Source organism: Triticum aestivum, chromosome 6A, assembly GCF_018294505.1.
Source record: "Triticum aestivum cultivar Chinese Spring chromosome 6A, IWGSC CS RefSeq v2.1, whole genome shotgun sequence".
Lineage (NCBI taxonomy): Eukaryota > Viridiplantae > Streptophyta > Magnoliopsida > Poales > Poaceae > Triticum > Triticum aestivum.
This window is the reverse complement of record NC_057809.1, coordinates 372,025,889-372,036,164: the sequence shown is the minus strand read 5'-3', so window position 1 is coordinate 372,036,164 and position 10,276 is coordinate 372,025,889. Positions and strand designations below refer to the sequence as shown.

General features: G+C 49.4%; 1 pseudogene; it reads right to left on the bottom strand.

Annotated features, from left to right (window-relative positions):
- LOC123127571 (dynein 11 kDa light chain, flagellar outer arm-like) overlaps positions 1–9,852 on the bottom strand; it is a 26,894-nt pseudogene extending 17,042 nt beyond the window's left edge.
- Positions 9,853–10,276: the final 424 nt, after the last annotated feature.

Sequence of the window (10,276 nt, the reverse complement as noted above, 5' to 3'; positions counted from 1 at the left end):
GCCGGCCACTGAGTGCGGGGACGGAGGAGGCGCGAGGCGCGGGGCGGCTCGGGCCCGATCCAGACCGGGGCGGGCTCCTCGTGGGCCGAGCAGGCCGCGGCGGCGGTAGGTGGCGGCGTCCACGTGGAAGCGCGCTAGTGGGCATGGGCGGCGGCGGACGTTGTCCGGCCCGCTCCGGACACGTCCGGCGGCGGCGGATTTGGGATTTTTAGGGTCAGGGGGGAGAGGATCCGCGAATTTGGAATGGGGGTGTATATATAGGCATAGAGGGAGCTAGGAGAGTCCAAATGCGGTGCGGTTTTCGGCCACACGATCGTGATCGAACGCTCTAGGACATGGAGCAGAGTTTGGTGGGTTTTGGGCCAAATTGAAGGGGTGTTGGGCTGCAACACACACGAGGCCTTTTCGGTCCCTCGGTTAACCGTTGGAGTATCAAACGAAGTCCAAATGATACGAAACTTGACAGGCGGTCTACCGGTAGTAAACCAAGGCCGCTTGGCAAGTCTCGGTCCAATCCGGAAATGCTTAATCCCCACACACGAAAGAAAGCTAGAAATGACCACCGGAGGAGAACGAAGCGCCGGAATGCAAAACGGACAACGGGGAAAATGCTCGAATGCATGAGACGAACACGTATGCAAATGCAATGCACATGATGACATGATATGAGATGCATGACAACGATAACAACACACGGGGACAAAACCCGAACCCGAGAAAATAAATATAACTTAACGCCAGAAACGGCAAGAGTTGGAGTACAAATTGGGAAAGTTACATCCGGGGTGTTACAAAGAGCCCTGAGTCGCGATGCTCAGGTACCCCCCTTTAACGTGCAAGTGGTCGGCATGGAGAAGAAGAGGTGCCGTGGACCGGCATCAAATAATCAAGCATGGTGGGTCTAACGCATAATCGGAAATAAACGCAATGCCGCTGGGCCTGGCCCGAGCGGCTTGGGGATCATGCAGCCCAAGGGGCGCCCCCAACAAGGTAAGCTAACAACATGGAATAAAAAGGGATACACGCCCGACAGACCCAAGCGGCCTGGGAATAATGCAGCCCTGGGGGGCGCTCCTAGCTGGAAACAAAACTCGAAAGATGTCACTTGATAATGTTGAGGACGAAGGAGCGTTGGTGTAGCAGGCTCGGTGGGCTGCGGGAGCCGATCCTCATGAGCCCCCAGGCCCAGGGGCCTCGGGAGGCTCCGGAGGCGCTGGCGGCTCCTCACGGGCCATCTCCATCCCTGCCAGGGCTGCGGAACGCCCTGCCTCTCGTGCCTCCGTGTTGCCCCTCATGAGGCACTGGTACATGTCAGCCGCGTTCGGCAAGCCGTAAGGCATGCGAACGTAGCTGTGGGGTGGGCCTCCGCAGCGCCCCACTCGCGAGGGCCAGAGGCGCTCTAGAGAGGAGACTCGGTTGAGCCCTGGTATGTGGATGCAGACGCGCAACCCACCATCCTCGCCTGGATGGGGAGCCACTGCTGGTAGGCGGCCGCCGCCTTTCATGACTCTTGACTCCTATAGCTCCTGAATGGCCTTGCTGACGAACTCCTGAGGGTCTGGGTCTCCTTGCCTTGCTCCTTCTTGAGGGAAACATGCTTCGAAACACGCCTTCATGTGGTGCCCAAGCGCCTCCCTCGTGACCCTAGCTAGGTCGGTGGCCCTCCAGGGGAGAGCCCCCGAGCCCCGCCTGAGGAGGGCACCGGGCGCGCTTTCCTATGCGATGGAAGGAGGTTCCCCCTGGGCAGGCGCGGGCCCAGAGGGGCCTGCCTCCTGAGTGGTCAGGCCGGACGATGTCTTCTTCTTCTTAGGGGCGGTCTCGGGAGGCCTCCTGCTTCCACGATCCGGGTCTTCCAGTGACGCGGCCTGAAAGGCTCGTTCTAGGGAACACACCGTGTCCTTCTCTTCACATGGCACCGTGATGACTCCGCCGCTTCCTGGCATCTTGAGGACGTTGTAGCCGTGGTGAGTTACGGCCACGAAATTGGCCAGCGCTGGGTACCCAAGGATGGCATTGTACGGCAGGCGAATGTGAGCGACGTCAAAGTCGATGAGCTTGGTGCGGTAGTTTTCGCGTGCCCCAAAGGTGACAGGGAGGCGGACCTGCCCAATCGGGACGTGGAGCCATAGGTGATACCGAAGAAAGGCTTGGTTGGCTGAAGCTGGCTGTAGGGCACTTGGAGGTTGTTGAATGTCTCTACGGACAGGACGTTGAGACCTGCCCCGCCATCGATGAGGGTCTTGGTGACCACCACGTTGCTGATGATTGGGGAACAAAGCATCGGGAGAACTCCGGCTGTAGCCGCACACTTGAGCTGATCTGCTGAGCTGAACGCGATGGCGCACGCCGACCACCTGAGAGGGCGCGTGGCTTCGAGCCTGGGGAGGACTGCGTTCACTTCACGGGCGAACTGCTTGAAGATGCGCTGAGAGGCTGGGGCTTGTGCCCCGCCCAGGATGCAGGCGATCGCGCGCGGCTCCGGAAGCCCCCATCCCCTTCATCCTAGTGGCGGTCCTCGTTTCTCCTTGGCTGCGGCGGCAGCGGTGGGAGGCCTGCGTTGCCTTGCGGGTGATCCTCGCGAGGCTGATCCCTCCAGTCTCCCTCGCGAGGCTGATCTCTCCAACCTCCCTCGCAAGGCGGGTCTTGCCAGCGATCCTCACGAGGTTGATCGCGCCACCCTTGGCGCGGGCCACGGTCTTCCCAGCGTCCTGCGTTCCTACACAAGCTGAGCAAAATCAGAGGCATAATTTGTTCCATACAAAGGGAGTTGTGAAGGAACGTTCTGTTCATGTCATAGATGGAGGGAGCTGCAATAACTTGGCTAGCATGCAAATGGTGGAGAAGCTATCTCTCACCACAAGACCACATCCACATCCTTACTACATCCAATGTTTCAACAACAGCGGCAAGATTAAGGTAACACATACGTTCGTGTGCATTTTAGTATCTCTACATATGCTGATTATGTTGATTGTGATGTGGTACCTATGCAAGCATGTTCCTTATTACTTGGTAGACCATGTCAATTTGATAAAAATTCTGTACACCATGGTAGAAACAATAAGTATACTCTTGTTCATAAGGATAAAAATATTACTTTGCTTCCTATGACTCCTGATTTCATTTTGAAAGATGATATTAATAGAGCTAAGAAAGCAAAACAGGAGAAAAATAAAAGTGAAAATCAGATTGTGGCAATAGAATTTGAGCAACAAATGCAGCCTAATAATAAACCATCTAGTGTTGCTTCTGAAATTAAATTGAAAAGTGCATGTTTACTTGCCACCAAATCTGATATTGATGATTTAGATTTTAACAAATCTGTTTGCTATGCTTTTGTGTGCAAAGAGGCATTATTTTCATTCGAGGACGTGCCTTCCTCTTTGCCTCCTGCTATCACTAACATTTTACAGGAGTTCACTAACGTCTTTCCACAAGACGTGCCACCGGGATTACCACCTATTTGAGGGATTGAGCATCAAATTGACTTAATTCCCGGTGCATCATTACCCAACCGTGCACCATACCATACCAATCCAAAGGAGACGAAGGAGATTATGCGTCAAGTACAAGAACTGCTCGACAAAGGTTATACACGCGAATCCCTTAGTCCTTGTGCTATTCCTATCATTTTAGTGCCAAAAAAGGATGGTATGTCACGTATGTGCATTGATTGTAGAGGCATTAATAATATTACTATTCGTTATCGTCATCCTATTCCTAGGCTAGATGATATGCTTGATGAATTGAGTGGCTCTACAATATTCTCCAAAGTTGATTTGCGTAGTGGATACCATCAAATCCGTATGAAATTGGGAGATGAATGGAAAACAACATTTAAAACTAAGTTTGGATTATATGAGTGGTTAGTTATGCCTTTTGGGTTAACTAATGCACCTAGTACTTTCATGAGGTTAATGAATGAAGTTTTACGTGCTTTCATTGGACGATTTGTGGTAGTTTACTTTCATGACATATTGATTTATAGCAAATCTTTGGAGGAACTTGGAACATTTACGTGCTATTTTTATTTCCCTACGTGATGCACGTTTGTTTGGTAACCTTGGAAAGTGCACCTTTTGCACCAATCGAGTATCTTTTCTTGGCTATATTGTTACTCCACAGGGAATTCAAGTTGATAAAGACAAGATTGAAGCTATTGAGAGTTGGCCGCAGCCCAAAACGGTCACACAAGTGAGGAGTTTCCTTGGCCTCACTGGTTTCTATAGGTGTTTTGTGAGAGATTTTAGCACCATTGCTGCACCTATCAACGAGCTTACAAAGAAGGATGTGTCTTTTGTTTGGGGTACCGCACAGGAAGAAGCCTTCACGGTATTGAAAGATAAGTTGACACATGCTCCTTTACTCCAACTTCCTGATTTTAATAAGACTTTTGAGCCTGAATGTGATGCTAGTGGAATTGGATTATGAGGTGTGTTATTATAAGGTGGCAAACCTGTTGCATACTTTTCTGAAAAATTGAGTGGGCCTAGTCTGAACTATTCTACTTATGACAAAGAATTATATGCTCTTGTTCGGACCTTAGAAACATGGCAACATTATTCATGGCCCAAGGAATTTGTTATACATTCTGCTCATGAATCTTTGAAACACATTAAGAGTCAAGAAAAACTGAACTGTAGACATGCTAAATGGGTTGAATTCATTGAGACTTTCCCTTATGTCATTAAACACAAGAAGGGTAAAGAAAATGTTATTGCCGATGCATTGTCTCGTCGTTATACTATGCTTTCACAACTTGACTTTAAAATATTTGGTTTGGAGACCATTAAAGATCAATATGTGCATGATGCTGAATTTAAAGATGTATTGCAGAATTGTAAGGAAGGTAGAACTTGGAACAAGTTCGCTCTTAACGATGGATTTGTGTTTCGTGCTAACAAGCTATGCATTCCAGCTAGCTCCGTTCGTCTTTTCTTGTTGCAGGAGGCGCATGGAGGAGGATTAATGGGACACTTTGGCGTCAAGAAGACAGAGGATATACTTGCTACACATTTCTTTTGGCCAAAGATGAGACGAGATGTTGAGCGTTTTGTTGCTCGCTGCACTACATGTCAAAAAGCTAAGTCACGACTCAATCCTCATGGTTTATATATGCCTTTGCCTATACCTAGTGTTCCTTGGGAGGATATATCTATGGACTTTGTTTTAGGTTTACCTCAAACAAAGAAGGGGAGGGATAGCATATTTGTTGTCGTGGATAGGTTCTCGAAAATGGCACACTTTATACCATGTCATAAAAGCGATGATGCTGTTAATGTTGCAGATTTGTTCTTTCGTGAAATTATTCGCTTGCATGGTGTGCCAAATACTATTGTTTCAGATTGTGATACTAAATTTCTTAGCCACTTTTGGAGATGTTTATGGGCTAAGTTGGGGACTAAGCTGCTTTTTAGTACTACTTGTCACCCTCAAACTGATGGACAAACTGAAGTAGTCAATAGAACATTGTCTACTATGCTTAGGGCTGTTTTGAAGAATAACAAGAAAATGTGGGAAGAATGCTTGCCTCATATTGAATTTGCTTATAATCGTTCATTGCATTCTAATACTAAGATGTGCCCTTTTGAAATTGTGTATGGTTTCCTACCTCGTGCACCTATTGATTTAATGCATATAAACTTGAGCTGCCTGCAGATTTTGGGGTTAGTCCCACTTTTAACATTGCAGATTTGAAGCCTTATTTGGGTGAGGACGATGAACTTTTGTCGAGGACGACTTCATTTCAAGAAGGGGAGGATGATGAGGACATCAATACCATTGTTACACCCACAGCCCTTGCTGCTATACATACTAGACCAATTACTAGAGCTCGCGCACGCCAATTGAATTATCAGGTACTTTCGTTTCTTGGTAACGATTCTAATGTTCATGAGAATATGATGCTGCCTAAATTGGATACATTTGTTTTGCTTACAAATGAGGGCCTAGCTTGGACAAGAAAGATGAACCTTGGAGCAAGATTAAGCATGGAGATGATGGCATACGCAAGGGAATCAAGAACGGAGTTACAAGTGATGATTTCAAGACTTTGAAGCCACCATAAGGAGTGCATGAAGCCTTGGACGAAATATACAAGATGCCACTTCATAAATTTCGTCCAAAAGCTATTTTAGGTGCCGCGTCACCTTATTATTGGGCCAGGCCCATGTATTTTCGAAATACTTAAGTATAGACTGTTTTTAGAGTCCGTATGTGTAGGGAAACAAGAGTTAGGGTTGGTTTCGGATCCCTCCTCCAAGGGCCACGAAATCCCCCCTCTTCCTCCATATATATACATCCCTTAGGGCGTCGTTTACACTTTGGGTTTTGTTTAGATTAAAATTTCGCCATAGCCGCAACTTCACGTACTTCGTTTGTGTCCAACGACCAGACCAAGACGTCACAGAACCCCACCTTGATCAATAAAGCTTTCATCTTATATTCACAATATCCAGATTGCAATCTCAGTTTCTTGCTTGTTCTTCATTTGCTCGTAGGAAACAGGCCCTCGTGGTCAGGTTGATCGTGCTCCGGCATGGTCAATAACCCCTCACAGTTGGTTTAGCGGTTGCTAAGGCGCGACGTCCTCGCACGCTTGTAGTCGGATCGTCAAAGTTGACTTCCTCTAAAACGATAGCCACCATCTCATCGAAAGACGGGACACCTTTGCCTCTATCAAAAACATTGAGGATAATTGCATTTATGCAAAGTTCAAAAATGGGAAATATATTTCCTAATCTTGTATGTGGATGATATGCTGCTTGCTAGTAGTGATGCTAGTCTACTACAAGAAACAAAGAAATACTTATCCTCAAATTTTGACATAACAGACCTTGGTGAAGCATCATATGTTTTGGGCATAGAAATTCAATGAGATAGGAACAATGGAGTCTTAGGACTATCGCAGAAAGCATATTTAGAAAAGGTTCTTAAAAAGTATAATATGCATGCGAGTAAAGCCACACCTGCTCCTATAGTCAAGGGCGATAGTTTTGGGAAATTCCAATGTCCCAAGAACCACTACGAGATCGATCAAATGAAAGCAGTACCATATGCTTCGGCAGTTGGCAGCTTAGAGTATGCACAAGTGTGCACTCGCCCTGACTTAGCTTTTATCACCGGGGTACTCGATAGATATCAAGAGAATCCAGGCATGAAGCACTAGAAGATGGTAAAGAAAGCATTGTGTTATGCGCAAGGCACGAAGGACTACATGCTAATATACAGGAGAACTGATTCCCTAGAGATAAAAGGATATTTAGACACAGATTTTGCAGGGGACAGAGATGATAGAAAATCCACGTCAGGATACGTCTTCACTCTCGCTGGGGGAGCTATTTCGTCGAAAAGCTCCAAACAGTTGATAATTGCATCATCCACGATGTATGCAGAATTCATAGCATGCTTCGAAGCCACGGGGCAGGAGATATGGCTAAAGAAATTTGTACCCAACTTGAAAGTGGTAGATTGTATTCACAAACCACTAAAGATGTACTGCGACAACCAACCCGCAGTATTTTACGCTCACAACAACAAGTCGAGTAATGCTGCCAAAACAATAGAGATAAGGTATTATGTTGTGAAAGATAAAATCCAGGATCAAACTATAAGTCTCGAGCATATAAGAACAAAGGATATGCTTGCGGATCCGCTAACGAAAGGCTTACCACCCAATGTGTTCAAGGAACACATAGCTGACATGGGTTTAAGGGAAAGCCTTATGATTCCTGGATAGGCCCAAAAGGAACAGAATTTGCTTCTGATCATAACGTATGTTGTAGCTGTATGATTCTAACGGCAATTAAGCTGTGATGATGAAACATGCTCTATGTACCAATATGTGATAAAACAAATAAACTAGAAAGTATAAGGTTAAAAGTAAAAGTTGAGATCAAGGGGGAGAATGTTAGGTTGATCTCTCCACCGAGTGGGCTCAACGGCCCATCGGGCCCTGATCTATTCGCGCCCTGATCGGGGGCGCCCAACCGTTCTATGGTTGGTGAGCCCCTGTGACCTGTGATATATAAAGAGGTGGGGGACGGGGCGCACGGTACGAGGTTCACCGCGCCGCCAGACTCCCCACCGATATCCCCTTCCGATCTAGGGCAATCGCTGTGCTCATGGGAAGCACCACTGCCACCTCTCCATCTCGATCTCTCTGCTACCACCGGCCTCTACTTCACCATGGTTGGCTCTCGATCGAGCTCATCCGCACCTAAGGAAGGTAGGTTACCGGAAAGATCTGGCCTACACGATCCTAGTGGGTCTATCAGACTTCACCCATGACCACCATCTGCTGCCGCCATGCCACCTCCAAAAAGCACTTTTACTGGGAGTTCTTTTAAGGGAACTGTTGGAGATGCACTACGTTTCTAGGTTCCTAAGAGCATCTCTAGCAAATCCGGCAAAAGCTTGCCGATGTTTTATTGGCCCGAACAGATCCGCTAGACGAAGCCCAGCCTGTAAATTTTTTACAGGCGGCCCGCAAATCCATTCCTCTGATGCTGTATGTACGGGGCCGGCCGAGCTTTAGGGTTAGCAAAACCTATACCCTCGGTCGCAATCCGCCCGCCCCGTCGCTAGCCCTCCCCAACTCCGGTGACAAATCCCGCCGCATCTCCTCCGTTTTTTCTTCTCCTCCATGGCCGGTGGTGCTGGCGGGCGTGGTGGCCGTGGTAGGTCGCCTCCACGCAAGCTCACGCTGCATGACGCGGAGGCTGGCAGCTCTAGCCGGCTTGCCGTTGAACCATGCCACTCGAAGCAAGCTCACCACTATGGCCGGCTCACCTCTTGGACCAGCTTCTACGAGCTCCATGACCAACTCTTCCCGCATTTGCAGAAGTGTTGGGAGGCCGATGCGGAGATTGTCGCTGCGGAGAAAGCTTTGGCAGCCGGGGAAGAAGGTGTCACCGACCGTCTCGCCGCCAAGGAGGAGCACGACCTCCCCAACGCGCTCCGCAAGTCCACCGCCAAGATCCTCGGTGTCGACGAGTGACCGTCGACATTTTGTAATTTGTAGCGCGAAGTTTGTACCTATGTATGCACTATGGTTGTGATGAACTATTTTCTAGCGTGAAGATGTTTCTAAATATGCAGTACGAGATTTACGGGATCAGTTCTACCGGGGCATGCACGTTCGCGCAAAATTGTTTTTGTGGCAAGCCTCAAACGATTTTGCAGTATCAGAGTTTAGCGGATCTGCTAGAGATGTTCTAAATCTGAATCACTTGCATATCTACTACCACTGCATGACTGCATTTTCTCTGCACCAGGTCGACAACACCAAACGATTTCAACAATGTGCTCGCGGCACAAGTGCACAAGCATTTATCCCTAGCTACCAAAGAGCAGTAACCGGTTGAAGTTTTTATCACGAGATGGATGCTGTACCTTCTTGAGTGCGAGGGCTAGACGCTTGCCGTCGGCCCGCGGTGTTGCAGAGACAGCATCGTAGGCGAGCCGGATCGCGCGCCGCTGTAGCACCACCGGCATGTTGGCCGCCCAGACCCGCACCGAGACCTTCCTCTCCTCCTTCCCCTTTCCATCGCCCTCTTTCACTTCCTTCTCCTCCACCACCACCTTGGCCTCCACGAGGTTCTAGCTCTTAGGGCCCGGCTCCCACTCCAGTTTCCTAGTCTCCGGGTGAGTGGTAGAAGGAGGGAGGGCGGGAGCGGCGTTGAGCTTGAGCTTGGTGCGGCGGATGAGCGAGCGCTCCCACTCCAGATTTGTCTCCGGCTCCGGGTCAGAAGTAGGAGGTGGCGGGGCGGGCGCGACATTGAGCTTGGTGCGGCGGATGAGCGAGCTGAGGTAGTGGCTGCGGCGCTCGAGCTCGTTGGATGCCGGATCCATAACGGTGGCGGCGGGGGAGGGGAAAACTCACCTGCGTCAGTAGTGGCCGCAGCGGCAGGCGAGCATGGCCGCGTTCGGTGGTGGTTGTGGTCAAAGCACGGAGCACAGTGATGCGCTGGCTTTGCGTCGTTTGTTTGGGCTCGGGAGGCGGGGATGGGACTTACGACTAGGCGTCCTTCGACCTTTTTCCCGTATCTACTTTGAGGCGGTGAGGGCATCAAAGCTCGATGGTGCTGGCGGGCGTGGTGGCCATGGTAGGTCGCCTCCGTGCAAGCTCACGTTGCATGACGCGGAGGCTGGCAGCTCTAGCCGGCCTGCCGTTGAACCATGGCACTCGAAGCAAGTGCACCACTACGGCCGGCTCACCTCTTGGGCCGGCTTCTACGAGCTCCATGACCAACTCTTCCCGCATTTGCAGAAGTGT